Source organism: Paroedura picta, chromosome 4, assembly GCF_049243985.1.
Source record: "Paroedura picta isolate Pp20150507F chromosome 4, Ppicta_v3.0, whole genome shotgun sequence".
NCBI lineage: Eukaryota > Metazoa > Chordata > Lepidosauria > Squamata > Gekkonidae > Paroedura > Paroedura picta.
In genome coordinates this window covers 83,043,433-83,061,836 of record NC_135372.1, presented here as the reverse complement: position 1 = coordinate 83,061,836, position 18,404 = coordinate 83,043,433, and the positions used below count along the sequence as shown (strand labels likewise).

The window sequence follows — 18,404 nt, the reverse complement described above, 5'->3', positions numbered from 1 at the left end:
GCTTAAGGTTTTGGTTCTTACCTTCAAGGCCATACACGGTCTGGGCCCAGTGTACCTGACTGTCTCTCTGCCTATACCCCCAAAAGACCATTAATCTCCGCCACTGCCAACTGTCTGGTGATCCCTGGCCCCAAACAAGCACATCATTCCTCAACGAGGGCCAGAGCTTTTTCCATCCTGGCCACACCTGGTGGAATGAGCTCCCTGAAGAGATCAGAGCCCTGCCCAAACTCCCACAGATCCACAGGGCCTGCAAAGGGAGCTCCTCCACCAGGCATTTGCCTGAGACCGACCACAGGTCCCCCCTACCTCTGACATCCCCTTCATGGCCTGAAGCAGCCTGACCTCTCTAGAGTGTTTAGCTTGTTATGTTGTTATTGTTGGGATCACTGAAGTTGTTTAGAACCACTGTGGGTTGTTATTGTTGTATATTTACTATGTTTTATGTTGACTCATTCCTTATGTTGACTCATTCCCTATGATGTTGTATGTAAACCATCCTGAGCCATATGAAAGGGTGGTATAGAAATCAAATCAAATAAATCAAATAAAATAAACAAACTTGATACTCTGGGACTAATTAATAAAAATCAAATAAAGGAGATATACTATAATATCAGAAGCATGACTTGAGCATCAACTCTTTCATCTACTAGAGAAGAGGTTAAAAACCTTGCTGTTACTTTTTCAGGATTTCCTGTCTCTTCTATATACTTAATGCTAGGATTTCGGACAACTTGCTAAATGTATCCCTAGGACAGGCAAAAGTTATAAAATAATTTTCTGGTAACTGCTAGTTTCCCTACATAACCATATGGCCACATTGTAGCTAGAAGCAGCGTATTTCTCTCTTTCTCTGTCACTGAGCAATCATTAATAAGCCTAACAATTCACTTTTTCAAAAAAAAATTATTTAACAGAACACATCATTAATGTGTTCCATAATATTGGGTCTATTTTTCTTATTGTCAGTTTATTTTAGACAAATCCAAATACCATGGAACTGAGGTGCCAGGAGCTGCAAGCAGCTTTCATTCTCTTGATTTTTTCAACCCAGGCCATACTGGCTGTGTTACAAAAGGCACCAGCTGGCACTGTTGAAGCTTGAAAGGAAGCCATTCTCTTTGTGTGAATCCTGCAGCCCACAGCCCTGAAGAAGGTGTTCCTAGCAAGTCTATTATTTGTAATGCTGAAAGATGGAGTTGGCTGCATCAGGACATCTCATGACTGCACAGGATTGCTGTCAGGGCCACTCATACTATCACTGAAGGGTGTCTTTATGCTAGCTGTGTCCTAATGAATGTTTAAAACTCATAAATTCCATGGCTCTCTTTGTTTCTTCTTGCACTAGACAGATCTCAACCATCATAATTTTCATGTTCTTTATGACCTAAATGGTGCACAGAATTATTAAAATGATGGAATGAAACCATCATAGTAAAGACATCACTTTCATTGGCTTCTCCATTATCCTTCTGCAATGAAATTCTGGTATTGTTTCAAGGTGTGAGAAATTATCAACTGGAAAAAGAGCAATACAAGGATACCAGAATATGTAGTATTACCACATCTTTAGCTCATGAGATACTATGAAAACATTTATTCTTCTGTGTTTCATGACTCCTTGCCTGATGACAGGTAGTCATTTTTATTTACTGGGATAGTGAAGTGGAGCTTGTATGTCCCTTCTTGGATTACTTGAACTAGAGGGGTTCTCTCCGGCTCACTCTTGACCTTGACCTTCCATGCTGAACTCCCAAGCTCAGCTCCTCTGTTAGAAGCCCTATTCAAAGAACCAGAAACAAGCCCCAGAGGGATCCTGTCTGCCTTTATGTAGTCAGCCCTCTAACAAACTAACGAGCTATCCTTTAAGCAGGGGTAGGCAGGGGCTGGCAGGGGCTCATGGGAATTGTAGTCCATGGACATCTGGAGGACCACAGGTTGACTATCCCTGCTTTACAGTGAGAACTGTGGCTCCATCCTCAGGAGACAGACAACAGCAGGCAGTCGACTCACCTGACTCATGCTGAAGCCCCTCCCTCCCAGAAAGCCCATGTGCTTTTATGATATTTTTACAGATCCCAAACAGCTCAGAAACCACAACAACTCAAGCAAACAAATATAAATTTACCCCTCTTTGCCAGTCCCAAGCTCAGTTCCCCGGGATGGCTAGACTTGGAATAGTAAGACCTGAGTTCATTCACACCAAAGTGTGAAACTCACCAAATGTACTTGGTCCATTTTTCCTTTCTCATCTTAGCCTGCCTAGCATCATTGTCCTAAGGCTAAAGTGCAGAGGTAACATGTTGTCGGGGACCCGCTTGCTAACTGAAAAAACAGGGTGCCCCTTTGAAGAAAACGTCACGCCAGGCCTGGTGAACGATACAACAGGAACAAGCTTTATTTCAGCAACGTGGAGTCCGCTGGTATGGAGTAAGAGCTTCCACCGAACTCCAGGTGGAAGCTCCCTTTTATACAAAACCCACCTCCTTAGGCTGTATTGCCCCACCCAGTACTTGCGGAGGGAACATGCTGATACAATCATGACTCATGCACATATGCGAGGTTTTCCGGGGTTCCTGATGGCCCATTTTCCTGGAACAAAGGGCCATCTCCGGGCCCTTGTCAAAAGGTGGAGGGGGACATTGAGGTTCTTTAGCGGCCATTGCCACCTCAACGATCGGGTGGGGCGCCCAGCTGCCGGCTTGCCTATGATCACCATGCCCTACCTCCGTGATCGCGGGCGCCTCTGATGGCGGGGTTCGGTCCGGTTCCCCAGCCACCAAGGACCGAACCACGACACATGTATACTGTAGTAAGCATATTTTAAGAAGGGCAAGATAAAACTATGACAAGGATTCTAGATAAACGCCTAAAGACGAGACAGGCAAAATTCATCAACGCATGTATGCAGTTTATTTTTCAAAATCCTTCCAATGCATAGTGTTAAATTCCTTTCAACACAATCCTATGAACACTTAAATAAACCCCATAGGGATCCAGGTATGCCTGTATGGGATTGGCCTGTATATTGTTTATTAAACATTAGAGTTGACATCAAGCTGAGCGAAGAGCCCTGCTGGGAGCATAAGCAGACAAGTTGTCTCTCAGATAGGTTTGGCCCAAGCCACAAATGGCCTTAAAGGTCAATCCCAAAATCATGAACCTGATCTGTTGCCATCACTGCTGTACTTTGTGCTGCTGCTGCTCTGCCTCCAGTGTCTCCTATAAATGTTGTTATGATGCAGCCCTGGGGAGCAAAGGACAAATCTTGCAGCCATTTCAACAGTCCAAGAGCTCTTGAGTCAGTTTCACACTGGGCTTTCACACAGTGCACACAAAGGTTCTGCTCCACCAGACCAAAGACAGAATTCTACGTCATGAGCCATGACAAAAGATATTATTTATGTGATGTTGTAAGATTGGCACATAGCTATATGCACAGAAATCCCAGGGATTCTAATGGGACCTTAACTGTGCACAAGATTGTAGTCCTCCTAAACTCGCAAGTGGAAGAAACTGAGAGGCAAGAGCAACTTCACAATGCATCATCTGTATAGAGCCATGTTAATGTTACCTTAGGCAAATAACTTCGTCTTTTCCATGAACTTCTGATTATCTGAATGTGTTGGAGGACCCCCCAGGCAATTCAGGTATAGAAGGTTACTGCATTTCATATTTCATTCTAGGAACGACTTTATGACAAAAGACATTTTTCTTTCTAAAAATTTAGTATATTTGCATGCTGAATATAATTTACTCTCTTGCACCCTCTGGTGGTTTCCTCTAAACAGGCGCAATGTTTCTTTTCTCATTCACCTTTCCCCAGTGTGAACAGTGATCCTACTACTGGCTTTGACTTCAGTGGAATCTATATACCCATCAGCTAAATTATTTGTTATATCCTAAGCTACTTTTGTTTTCTTTTTTATTAACTTGCAGATTTCTTTCTATATTGAGGACTTGTTTTTTTCTTAACAGTTTTATCTGAACAGGTGATATCTACTAGAATAGTCATGCAGATATCATTATGTTCTGTGCATAGCTTGCTTTAAAAATTCTATTTTTACAAGATTTCAATATAATTTTTCAATGCAATTTTATATATTGACTTTTTTCTTTTAGCTTATACAGCAGCAATTAACCCCATGCAACTGAAGGTTCTGCATTCAAGAGGGAAGGGAAGAGGGACCAACAGTGCGAGAGAGAGAGAGAGAGAGAGAGAGAGAGAGAGATCCAGACATTACTTCTTGACAGCTCTTTCAATGGTCAGGATCTCTTTTGACCCAATCATCAATGAAAATGGTAGCTGGAAACTGAATTATACAAGATAAACATAGTCTTATATAGAGCCATTTATGACATATTGGCTTAGGCAGTGCTTTTAGATTTTACACCCAAAGAAAACAAATAGACCTAAACCATATTTAATGCTTTTTTGCATAAGGATGGATGAACATGCCCCAGCGATTGAACGAGTGGTCTGAAGGCCTCTCTGTGAAGTCTGGATTTGATCAGAGGTCACATACAAATGTTTTACATTTCTATTGTTGTTTTTTAAAAATTGTGCTCAATAAAAGTAATATAATTTTAACCACAATATAGACATTCAATCTTTGTAGGTCCTAACTGATACCAGTTGGATTTTTTTGTTGTTATTCCAGTTATATTAAACTAGAACGTAAGCCCGCTGTGGGATAAATACAGAGGGTGCTAGGTGTGGGAGTAAGTGGTGGCGGGCGGCTGGGCAGGTGGGCAAAGCTTGCGGGGCTGGTGGGTGTGGGTCTTGGGGTGGCCTCTGATCGGGGAGATTCACCGTGGCTGGGGCGCAGCGAAGGGCAATAGTGGCGGCAAGAAGGCAAGTTGGGGCTCGGTGGTGCAAGCGGCGAGGCGTGGCTGGTGAGGTGAGTAGTTTCCGTGGCCATCTGTGCGCGTCGGCGGTGGGGTTGTTGTGTCGGCAGCCATCTTTGGGCCGTGCGGCGAGGCGTCTGCAGGGCGTTGGCAGCGGAGCGGGTGGGCGGCGGCCTGCCAGTGCTCGGGGGCATCCCGGAGCACGGGGCCTGGCGGCAGTGGCAACAACAAAGGTCGTGGCACGGCTTCGAAGCAGGGAGGCAGCCCCACAAGCTCAGGGCGTCGGCGCAGTGGCAACGGCAAAGTCCATGGAAGCGGCGAGTGTCAAGTGTGGGGGAGTCGGAAGGTCGCAGGTGGCTCCAGGTGGTGATGGACATTTGGGGTGGGGCTGGGAAGGGTGGGGATGGGCACATCCGGGGAGGCGGCGTAGGTAGGAGTGGCGTTGTTGTGTAAGGGCAGTCGCTGGGCGGCGGGGAAGCAGTTTCCCCCAGCTCCAGTGGCATGGGCCGAACCTCCTCCCTGGCGGCCATCCAGCGACGATGGCAGCTCGGGAGGAGTGGAGAGTTGGAGGCGCAGCGTTCGGGAGACGGGCCAAGTGTCCAACAGGGAGGCGCCAATTGGACACTTGGCTCTTGAGTGCCACTTGGAGGAATGAATCAGGAGCCGCTTTGCGGCTCCTGATTCGCTCCTCCAAGTTTTTATCGCAGACAGAGCCCGCCCAAACTCCTCCCCACCAGCCCTTACTGTTTTATTTAGTCCACGGCGCCCTGCGCCATGGGACATTTAAAGATATGCACAGAAAAGTGTATTACCATGCTTCGTTATGTTACTATGACTTAATGTTCTAGGATATGCATAACTATCTCTGATACTGGATGACAAGAAGCAGCAAGAAAATATCTAGCTGATCTTTTGCATTTAGATGTCTTTTATAACGGAGAACAAAGAAAATCAATGTCCCTATCGCAAATCATATTCATTTAGCATTCTAGTTGTGATAGCTACATTTTATATTAAAATACAACATGAAAGAGCCTCAAAATCTGGTTTACAAACATCACTAACATACACAAATGTCAAGATCCCAGCAGCCCGCAACTGAGCCCGCAACTGAGCCATAAATGGCTCAGTGGCTTAGTTCCCTGTTCTAGCCAGACAGAGGTCAGCCTAATTTATTTTTTAATTGTTAAAAATATTTATTTACCTGCCTGTCTCCCAGGCATCCCAATGTCAGGTTCCAGTATGAAAAAACACAAACTGAATGCTGAAATCAATTATATATTTATGAATTAGACAAACATGTACATAAGTCATATAAATTCTGTATGCTCTAAACAAACTGTTCTTAGTATGCTCGAAACTATTTGACTTGCAGATCCCCTTGCCTACTGGAGTCCACCACTAAGAGAAGCAATCTATGTGGGGGGGCCAATTGGGCGTAAATGTCAATTAGTTGTCCCCCTGGCTGCCCCGCTGGGTCAGCAGTGCTCGTTTACATGCCACCTCATACTGAGGCCCCCGACCCCCACAGAGTCCAATTGCACACCGGACTCCCTGCCAACAGGCTCCATCCCATTGTCACACCTGTGACAAATCTACCATGACAACATCCACCTCAGACCCTATAACAAGGCTGATTTTTCATTCACACACGGGGTGGGTGGGAGGGAAGCTGTTCTCCATGGTATCCTGAGCAAGAGGACAAGACCCACATATATGGTGCCTTTATATATAAAATACTCCAAATACTGGCAAATACTCCGGAAGACAGAGACAGAGTTCAACGAGATCTGAACACAATGGAAAAATGGGCAAATGAGAACAAGATGCAATTTAATAAAGATAAGTGTAAAGTTCTGCATCTGGGTCAGAAAAATGAAAAGCATGCCTACTGGATGGGGGATACGATTCTAGGTAACATTGTGTGTGAACGAGACCTTGGGGTACTTGTGGATTGTAAACTAAACATGAGCAGGCAGTGAGATGCAGCGGTAAAAAAGGCAAATGCCATTTTGGGCTGTATCAACAGGGGCATCACATCAAAATCACAAGATGTCATAGTCCCATTGTATACGGCACTGATCAGACCACACCTGGAGTACTGTGTGCAGTTCTGGAGGCCTCACTTCAAGAAAGACGTAGATAAAATTGAAAGATAAAATTGAAAGGGTACATAGGAGAGTGACGAAGATGATCTGGTGCCAAGGGACCAAGCCCTATTAAGATAGGTTGAGGGACTTGGGAATGTTCAGCCTGGAGAAAATGAGGTTGAGAGGGGACATGATAGCCCTCTTTAAGTATTTGAAAGGTTGTCACTTGGAGGAGGGCAGGATGCTGTTTCCGTTGGCTGCAGAGGAGAGGACACACAGTAATGGGTTTAAACTTCAAGTACAACGATATAGGCTAGATATGAGGAAAAAATTTTTAGTTCAGCAGTGGAATAGGCTGCCTAAGGAGGTGGTGAGCTCCCCCTCACTGGCAGTCTTCAAGCAAAGGTTGGATACACACTTTTCTTGGATGCTTTAGGATGCTTAGGGCTGATCCTGCGTTGAGCAGGGGGTTGGACTAGATGGCCTGTATGGCCCCTTCCAACTCTATGATTCTATGATTCTATGATTCTATATCCCGCCCAATGCAGTGTTTGCCACAGAGGAGTCACTCAGCGGTCGCATTCATGTCCAGCCGCCCTCTGCTGTGTCAACAGTCAACCAAGATAAGTCTCGGCCAGGTTTTATGGACTTCATTACTTTGGAAAATAAATGGGTCACATATCTGATAAACCCCATGAAAATGACTCCCTGTACAGAGACAATTAGCATGTCTATTATGTCTGCTTTTCTGTGTATAATGTTTTTATATGCAGTCTACAGTTGTTCCACTCAGAAACTGTTTCTTTTACATTTTAAAAAAAACCTGTCTACAGTTTGGTGTAGTGGTTAGGAGTGTGGACTTCTAATCTGGCATGCTGGGTGACCTTGGGCTCGCCACAGCACTGATAGAACTGTTCTGACCGAGGAGTCATATCAGGGCTTTCTCAGCCTAACCCACCCAACAGGGTATCTGTTGGGGGAAGAGGAAAGGGAATGTGACTGTAAGCCATTTTGAGCCTCCTTCAGGTAGAGAAATGCGGCATATAAGAACCAGCTCTTCTTCTTCTTTAATGTGTTTTATTTAAAAAGAAAGGAAAGGAAATTCTCAGACGAAAAGAATTTCAATCAGGTATTCTCCTGAATGATGCCATATGTAGATCTGGATATATATAGCCCTGCTACTTAAAAACTGCTAAGAAGATATTTCAAATGTAATGGAATGTTCTCTGATATTAATGAAACAGAGTTACAATCAGTTGGTCCATTTTTAAAAGACATGTTTAAGCTTTTCCCTGTGGCAGTCTACTATGGTCCACAAGCCATTCAGAAGTAAACCCTCCCCCCACCAAAAAAAACATTAATCTGTCTCAGCATACATCATTCATCCTAGTATATGCAAAACACAATAAACTTTTTGTGAAAATGAAGAGAGGTGCAAAAAGACAACAGCTGGACTGTGGATTTTGCCTTCTGTAAACACTAGTAAGGAAATGACTCCTGTATTAAATGGTTAAGGGTTAGAATCTGAGTAGATTATACACATGATATTATCTTAGCCCATATTTTCATTGCAGGGAACAGAAAGATACAGTAGTCATTTCCCTGTGCCATTTTCCAGAACAAAACTGCCTTCTAAGTAGCTGTTTGCATGAGGTAGATTTTTCCTCATGGGGCAAACAGCAATTTGGAACAGAATAATTCTGAACAAGAAAACACTGCTGGCAAAAACAAATAGATACCTTACCATGCTCAGAACAAATTGGCAACTTCATTTATTTATTTAAAAAATTGTATTTAACTATCATGGATCTCCCACAAACGTTTATCTTAAATCCAGTTGATTTCAAGGGGAGAGAGTTAAACGTGCTTAACTCTGTCACATGCTTACCTCTTAGTTTGAAATCAATGAGCTTTGAAAATGCACAACTTCTAATGGTTCAAGGTCATCATTTTTTAAAATGTTGCCTTTTTATAAGTACACATTTTGTATTTTATCTATGCTATTATTTTCTGACAGAAATAAAACAAACCGTTTAAGATTGTGTCTTATAAGATGTAGCAAAATCAACAGTATTACTGGTTCCAGTATCTGACAACAATGACCAAAACTGTATTATCAATATTGGTGACATTTGGTTAAATAAAGGACATATAGGTATACCTGAGAGTCCTTCACTAGAGCTCCTTTTAAAATGTTGTTAGTTGACAATTACTTTAAGCGCAAGGTATATGTGCCATTTGAATTTCCCAGAGAATGTTTTATAGCCAATTATGTAGAAGTATACTCCAAGGTTTCCTTAATTTTAAATGTTTTGTGAAGTAAGAGAGCAATCTCAACCCCGGGGATGTAGTTAGAAATCTGGAGACACATATACGAGGCAAAATACAGACACTTTAAAAGAAAAACTTGACCTCCATTTCTTTACTTTCCCAATTATTTGTGTACTTCACAAAAGAGAAGTTATGATGACCAAAAATGTATCACTGAATTTATGCCATAAATGGGGACAGAGTTGTCAATGGGTATTAGCCTTTAAAGTGAAAGCTCCTTAGTAAAACCTACACAATTTCTCCCATATTGTGAACAAACTAGCTATCACCTTCATGCTCAGTTTGAGATCCTGGAATGTTCCATTTGGCTGTTGAAGGAACAAGCCTGAATGAGATAGATCTTAGCTTGATCAAGCAAAACAGCATTTATGGGTGCCATAGGATTTTTAAAGGAATCCCAGCTTTAAAAAAAAATTATCAGTAATTGACCATGCAGGGATTATTGGAAGAAGACAGTGTCTGCTGAGAGGATTTCTGTTTGTTGTCTGAAATTTCAAGGCTGCAATCCTAAGCACACTTACTTAAAAGTAAGTCTTATTAATAGGAATTACCTATGAGTAAAAACAATTAAAATAGGCTGCAGATCCCTTGGGCTTTATGTCTATTAAAAGAGGAGGTGAAGGGATTAGCAAGTCTCTTTGCAAAGGTGCTTTTGGAAGAGGGAAGAGGAATTTTGTTGCAAGAAAGGCTGGGCTTTTAAAAATATAAGATCAAGTTTGTCTAGGATGCCTCCTGTACAAATCTCCAGAGAAACAATGAGGGCTATATAGGAGCTCAAATGGAGGAAATCTTAATAGACTGTGCTCCTGTTCTTTGTCTTCCTTGCAGGATGTCTGATCATGGTTGATCAAAGCATTTCAACTAGAAGCACTGTGTGGAATCATTAGCAGTACCCATGTTAACTCTAAATGTAATTTTCATTGCAATCCAGCATGAGTACAATCACTGTAGAGATAATAGTTTCTTGCGTATACTCAAAAATTATTACACAAAAGGGTATGGGTGAATCAATAATGAATGTGAGAAGGATTCAGAATGAACATACTGGAGATCCTTGATAAAATAAATGGTACTCCCACACATCCTTGCCTTTGAGAAACTCTCCTCAGTTTATAGTGGTATACATTCATAATATCTTCAGGTCTCCAGAGCTTTAGACATGGCTATGAACAGTCATGAATCACAGAAAACACATATACTACTTACTACTTATGGTGCATGTTTGGGTGCTCTGCTATCAGATACTATCAAGCTTGAAAGGGTCCAGTCTAAATTCCTTCGGGCATCCTCCAACTTCCATGCTGTGTAACCAACTCCAAGGTGCGTCTGGAAACAGGAATGTTAATGGTCCAAGACAAAATCTGTTTGTCAGCAATAGGAATGTGGCTGAAATTAATACATAACCCACAGGGCATAGTTTCTTTAACCCTGAATGACAACTTCCAATCTTCTTGGACTAAGGCAGTTCACAGAGGAATCCAAAGTCTGGGCTTCTCCATACACTTATTATCCAAATTAGCTCATGGATCCCTGGCCCTAAAGAAGTCCTCCTGGTCTCAACCAAGGCCAGAGCATTCTCTGTTCTGGCCCCCACCTGGTGGAATGAGCTCCTGGAGGAGATCAGGGCCCTGACAGAGCTTAAACAGTTCCGCAGGGCCTGCAAAAAGGAGCTCTTCCGCCAGGCATTTGGTTGAGACCAGACGCAATCAACAGCAAGTGAAAGGCCCCTGCTCCCCCCTGCCCCCCTCAGAATTCCACCAACATGCTCTGGACCTGTTTGTATTGTTGCACTGTTGTATTGTCTATATTATTTATACTGTTACATTGTTATACGGTTACAACCATTAGTTATTATTGTAAAGTTATTCACATGTTTATAGATTGTTTTATGTATTGTTGTTTGTTCTTATGTATACTGCCCTGAGCCCCCGGGAAGGGCGATAGATAAACAAACAAACAAACAAACAAACAAACTGGACCTGAGTAAAGCTCTAACTTTTTGGGCCCCAGATAAAACAAGACATGTTCTGGCCCCTGCAATTTATCTGTATCAGCTGGTAATAAGTAAATAAAGAAGGGCATTTAGCCTTGCAAGATGCTCCGTCTTGTCTTCAGCTCTTGTAGAGGGTCGCTATAAGAACATTCCCCTTACACTGATACAATGTTTTTGTGAGAGTGGCGAAATTGATACAAGAGAGCATATATTGTTCCACTGCCCTGCTTATGTAGACATTTATTGCTGCATGAAAAAAGTGGACAATTCCAAAATTGTAACAAAGGAGAGACAGAATCTGTCCAGTGGCTTAATTAAGTATAAGAAGATAAAAAGTCTCTTATCTCATTTATTTAAACTTTGACTCTGCCAAAACGGTCTCTAGATTCATTTGTTTTCCGTTTTCAGTCTGGCTTTTGTCAGTGGCAATGAGTCTGTCCTTGTTAGTGTTTGAAAATATAATGAGGCAAATGCTCTTGTATAATGGAGAGTCAAGGCTGTGAGCACTTGGTCTTATCTGTATCAGCCGGTAATAAGTAAACAAAGAAGGTCATTTACCCTTGCAAGATGCTCCATCTTGTCTTCAGCTCTTGTAGAGGGTCGCTATAAGAACATTCCCCTTACACTGATACAATGTTTTTGTGGGAGTAGCGAAATTGATACAAGAGAGCATATATTGTTCCACTGCCCTGCTTATGTAGACATTCGTAGCAACTTGATTGAACCACTCCTTAAAAAGTTGCCAGAACATCATGATGTAGATTGAGCAAAGAGGCTGCTGAGTCCCCCCAGGTGACAACTCAGCTGGCTAATTTTTGTGCTGCCGCCATAAAAATCCGATGCTCTAAAGTAGCATAATTTTAAGTTCTATTTTATGATCTGTTTTAAATTGCATTATATCAAATGACCATATTCTTTTGGACTTTTATGTATTAACTTCATACAACTTGGTCTGAATGACTGTAATGAAGTTTGAACTGAACTGAACATATACTACTGCAATATGAGGAACTGGTGATACTAGCCCACACACTGTGGCAAGTAAACAATGCTATATGTCAGAATCTCAGTATCAGTCACATGGATAATCGTATGCAGAAGGCATCACTATCATATATCTGCCTCCACATTCATGTTTTGAAAATACTGTAGTGACCAAATTATCAGGCAAAGAAAAAGTATTACTGCAGAAAATCCAATGCTCTTGTGCATGTAATTATAAGAAATTTGGTCAGAAAAAAACTCTTCAGATCCAACTTTAGTAATGACTCTAGATATTATTGGTGCACTACGAAATAAAAAGAAGAACATTTTACATGCAAATAAATGTTTCTAAAAATACTACTTCTGCTCATCAACTATAATGTGCAGAGCACTGAGGAGAATAAATTATAAGCAATTTAATTTGACACAAATAGAAAGATCCTGGGTGCTTTGTCTTAGCTGTCTGCAGATTCAAACCTTGTAAGGCAAATCATTTGTGTTATTTAATTCAACCCGATAAGATTAGGTACAGTAGGTATATAGTGTTTATATTGACACACTAATATACTTACAATGACTTTTGTTTGGTTTAGGGTTTAATTTTTTTTAAAGAAATGGCTTGTTTATTTTCTTCTTTGTGGAAAAGAAAAAAAATGCTTTGGATGAAAATAAACATTAATGGAAGCCCTTAGCTGTCTTTGTGAGGAGAATACAAAGATATTGTGTGATGTTCCTTCAGAATTTCTAGCCTTTCTTTAACCTTTTCTTCTGCTGGGAAGATTTTGCTAGTATCAAAGGGGGGGATGTACTTTCATAAACTATCTGCATTTTTAAAAGAAAGCTTTTGTTGCAAAAATGTTGGTGTGCATTTTCTCCTGTCTACTTTTTTTGAAAGGCCGTAAAGAAAAAGCACCTATTTGTTCTGCACTGCAACAATGCCAGCTGCATTCAATCAACTAAAAAGCTGCAAGCCATAAACCTTCCTCCACAGCTATAGAAGAAAAAAAGGCAGGGCCATAAAAATTCATCAGGATAATGTAGAGATGAGACGCGTTTGAATCACCATCCCTGCAATCAACCAATCACTCATTCTGTGGCATTTACAGCACATCTCATTCCCCTGTTCCTTAAGGACAATTGATTTTCCTGATTCCATTAGCATAACGGCGAGGAAAATGACTGCAGTGCAATATTTCTGGAAAGTTCCAACAAGTAAGCTGTGTGCTGGAGTGTGACCATAATAATAACCTACCTAGCTAGCAACTGTGTGTGCTTCTGTTGCTACCAATGCTGCCGCTGCTAGCATAGTATCAGAAACAAGAGGGGAAATGGACACATCCTAAGCAATGTGGGTTCAAGTACAGAAATATTCCACCTTCCCACTGAATATCAAATTGGGCAGATAAACATGATTCCAAGGAGGACTGAACAGTAGGTGATATCTAATAGACTTTGCACATCATTCTGCCACAGGTAATATGCTAGCAAATATTCCTGCCTTTCTCAGTGATTCTCCTTTCCTCCTGCTTTTGTTTAAGAAATTGAAGACATATAAATTTGCAAGGCTAACCTAAACAGATTCTGTAAAGAATGTCTAATCCCTCACAGCTCCCATAAGATCATCAGCCTAAAGACAGGAGTTAGCACATTTTGGGAGATTTTTCCTTAACTTGTAATGAGATAATACTGATAATATCTTCAGTTATTCCAAATGATGAAACTTTATTGGTGAGCATATGCTGCTTACATTTAATAATTGCATATATACTTCCTTCTAAATGCATTTTAGAATTATATGAAGTGCAGTTCAGAGACTTCACTACCCCCAAGCAACATAAAATACATTTCCAGTACAGTCCTTGACAGACTTATATTCTTCAAAGTCCATTGAAGTCAGTTGGCATAGAGAGATATAACTCCACTTAGGATTCCACTGCAAACCTTGTGAAGTGTTTTTTTTTAAATGTTTGAATATTTCCTTCTGCCTTGCAGTTGCTTTTGCACAGATGAAAGCAGTTTTCCCATGGGGTCACAGGTGGTTCAATCAAGTAATTAAATGATGCTAGGAAAAGCTGTAGTTCCCATAGTGTCATGCAAAAATATGTATGCATGAAATAAATATATTTTTATTATTATTGTAAGCTGTCTTGAGCCATGAAGAAAGACAGGACAAAAATATTCTAACAAATAAAATAATCTTGATAACTCGGGTTCAGAGAAATACCAAATGGTAACACTTTTCGAAAATATGGTATTTATGAATAAATAAATGCTTGAGTAAACAGTTTGCTGGGGAGGAGCACACAGAGAAGACAGATCTCTCTGGAGTATTTTGTTCTTTCATCGCCGTGTATCATAAACTGGGCCTAGTTTACAATGAGTATTCAGAACAGAGATCAGACACATCCTTCTGGTAGGAACAAAGTTTAATGACATTTTAAATTCACCCCAATGGTCTGGTACATCTCATGGAGAGGAGATGAAACCTTAGGGCACCAAACAGTGTAAACTAGGACTCCTATCAATAAGTGTGAGAGTATGCAAACATGAAATGCTGCCTCTTGCTCTGTCTGTACTGCTGAATAGGCAGGAGCTGCCCATGAACAGCCTGTTGGAAAAATCCCTATGTGCAACCAGAAAGCAGAATGTGAGCCCAGACAGTGGATGCTCAAGCATTCCTGTATTAAATTCAATTTACTTGTCTCTTTCACATTATTTGTATTGATTTTAAATGCACTGAATTTTTGGTAGTGCCATTATCATTGTTTGCTCTTTTGATTTAAGGTATGTGTGTCCTCTTTGTGAAATGTCTCACTGGTAACGCACATCATAACCATCCTACATTTTGTTGTGTTACTGTTATTGTAAATCAAAGGCTATAATATCCACAATACCTTACTAGGAATCTGCTAAAGGCCCTGCATTTCTCCATTTGTAGCTTCTCCTCTGTGTATACCATTTGTTTAATCAGTTAACCTACTGACCATGAACTTCAGTGAACCTTCGTGCTATTCATTTAAGTTCCATGCACTTTGAATTAAGTCTCAAAGCTGCCAACTGGTGTTTTAATATCACTGGAAGAGGCATGTCATACAGTTAAATGGATCTTACTAGCAGCTGTCTAGATACTGTGTATTGGGAGACATGTGGAAGACCATGGCATAGTGAGGAGAATCTGCATTCTGTCCATGGCAGCCTATTTTTGTCTTCAGTTTTCAGCCTAATGATTATGGGGCTCTAAGCTTGCTAAAGAAATCTCTGTTAGCACGTACTCAGCTAAGACCACTATAAACAACAGTCTATGTGTACCCAGTTGTACCCCAAAGGGACAAAGTTCATAAAATCAGTTCTTAGAAAGTGGACATTCTCAGCTTGTGCCACAGCTTTATTCCTTCCTTTCTGAGATGAATGATGTTCTACCTCACATACAAGTATAACAGGAAATTCTCTCCTAATTTCCCCTTACAAATAGGTAGAGATCCTCCTTCTCTTCTTTAAAAGGATCCCCCTTCCAATTTAGTTTATTTTGGGAGGAAACATCTGCTAAATCACTGCCCTAGTTGACAGATACTTTGTGGATTAGCTCTCTAAAAAAGAAGCTCAGAACTTGGTTGAGGCCAGTTTTATTTTTGGGGGGTTGAGGACCCTGAGTAGGTTTTGGCTACTTGATCATAATGCTCTTTTAGGCACTGGTTCCATTTGTGAGGTTCGTGATGTGGTAGAACAGCCCCTCAGCATGCTAGAGACACCAAGCTCACAGAGGATTTCCATCTGGCTCTCTTTTATTTGCCTTCTAGGTTTAGTGAGGATTGGATATACAGGGTCTGAGTTATGCCCTCCTCCCAAAAGAAGATGTCCACACAAAAGTACTATCTGAAGGACAGGCATAGGTTCAGAAAGCTCAGGAATGTATAGAATGGATCTTGTGCAAGGTAGAGACATCAGACACACCAGAGACATCGCACTGATGCTCCTCTACATGCCCTCCAAGTTATGTGTAGATTGGACTGAGGGCTGATATTCTTGTGCCAGTAGACTTTTCCTACTCTCAGTCTACTCATTCCAGCCCCTGGACAATTCTGCTTGTTCTAGGGGTTACATTCCAGTCCCAGAGCACTAATTCTGTTCCAAGGGACCTTCATTCTGCTCTGGGACCTGTTGTTATAGTCACACAGCTGTTTTTTCTGGGTGTAGAGACATTAATTAAAAATCAACTCCACATTTTCATTGCAATTATTTTGTGCTGGACAATGGATCCCATGCAAACCAATTGGCATTCAAGCCTTCAAGTCTTTCCCATTGTTTCCAAAGGGCGATCCTGATATCCCCTTTAGTCCATCCCCAACACAAGTAAGGGAAGTGTGCCTATAACTCTCCAAGCCTACCTTCCAGGATTGAAACACACAGGTCCAGAGCATAACCATCAACCAGGGCATATTCTTCTATGCAGCAAAGCAATGGAAACACATGTTGAGCTAGCAAGATCACCCCCAAGTTTCCAAAGGCAGGATCTGAAGGACAGAAAAGCAGAATTTCAATAGAGGCTCCTAAAAGTTACCCATGGCAGGGCTCCCCCCTCCCCAACCTTTGAATCACCACTGTCAGAGTCCTCCTCTCCAAAGAGTGTTAGCAACTTCTGGTGTCTGGTCGTGCTAACAACTCTCTTGCTTTGCAGAGAACCCCAGGAAGAGATCAGGGGTTCAGAGATTTCAAGACCCCTGGTCATACACTAGTAGGGTCAGGCTCCAATGGCCTGGAAGGATGGGTTTGATGTGCAGGGATGGAAACCTGTGGCATGTAAGGGGTAAAGGACTTCTTCCCCTATGATAAGCATCCTTTGCACCCCTTTTACCCTCATCACACACAGAGATGCTCACAATCAGGAGGAATAAAGGTAATGGTAAAGATATCCCCTGTGCAAGCACCGGGTCATGTCTGACTCTTGGGGTGACGCCCTCTAGCATTTTCATGGCAGACTCAATATGGGGTGGTTTGCCAGTGCCTTCCCCAGTCATTACTGTTTACCCCCCAGCAAGCTGGGTACTCATTTTACCGACCTTGGAAGGATGGAAGGCTGAGTCAACCTTGAGCCGGCTGCTGGGATTGAACTCCCAACCTTATGGGCAGACAGATTCAGACAGCATGTTGCTGCCTTACCACTCTGCGCCCCAAGAGGCTCCGGGAGGAATAGGAGGGTATAAATGTGGGTCCTCAGCCAAGTACCCAGTAACAAAGTTGATCTGCTCAGTGTGAGCCCTGAGTTCACCTAACACCCAAACCCCACCAGGGAAGAGGTGCTTATTATCAGGAAGGGGTGGAAGGATATAAAGTGTGAGTCCCTAAACAAGGCACTCAGTAGCTAAGCCCCAGTAGCTAAGAAGATAGACAGGGTGGTTCAGAGCCCTGTTTCCACCTAACACCAAAACCCCAGCTAGGGAGAGTTGTTCACAATCATTAATGTGCTCTGCTTTTTAAAAGCTCCCTGTTTATTTGTCTAATTGGCAACACCCACAGAGGAGAGAGTGCAGAACTGAGCTGAGGGTATGTATAGCATTCTGATCCCATAGAGCAGAATATGAACTCTGTTTCTGGTAGCCAGCAGAGCAAAGTTCTTAAGCTTTGAAGGGCTCCTATTAGACTTTTCATGGATGGAGAATCCCCCCCCCCCACCCATTGCTTTGAAGTAAAGTAAATAATTGAATGGAGACAATCTGTCTGGAAATGTATCCATTCACAAACCACCATGAACTACTTGAGAGTTCATGGAAAGTTTGTGCAGTTGGCCTGCCACGAATTTCAGTTTGTGAACCATGGACTAGAATTCATCACAAATGTTAGTTTGTGAGCCAATTAATGCCCATTCATAACATTAAACAAGTAAAAAAAAATTAAAAACAGCAAGAATGGTAGCATGGCTTTATACATACTAAGAAGCTTCATGAGAGAAAGGACTGGTTATCTTTGACTTTTCATATATATGTATCTCCTACATATATTTCTTTGTACTTCTGCCTGTGCTTGTATCATGTGCGATTAATCCACTGTGTTATCCTTATACAACGTTTTAAACAAGTAACTAATAATCTCAGTGGCCCTTGACAAAACTATATCTAGGAAACTCATTCAGGCCCTATGACTCGGTTAAGGGGATGAAA

General features: G+C 41.7%; 1 long non-coding RNA gene across 1 annotated transcript in view; it reads right to left on the bottom strand.

The window, feature by feature from the left end:
* The window catches only part of LOC143836823 (uncharacterized), a 78,543-nt gene that overhangs the window by 20,444 nt on the left and 39,695 nt on the right, over positions 1-18,404 (bottom strand). The window contains exons 2-3 of the long non-coding RNA XR_013230767.1: positions 16,635-16,760; positions 10,479-10,598 (exon numbers count right to left, since the gene is read on the bottom strand). This is a non-coding gene — a long non-coding RNA (uncharacterized LOC143836823). The remainder of the gene's footprint in view (positions 1-10,478; positions 10,599-16,634; positions 16,761-18,404) is intronic.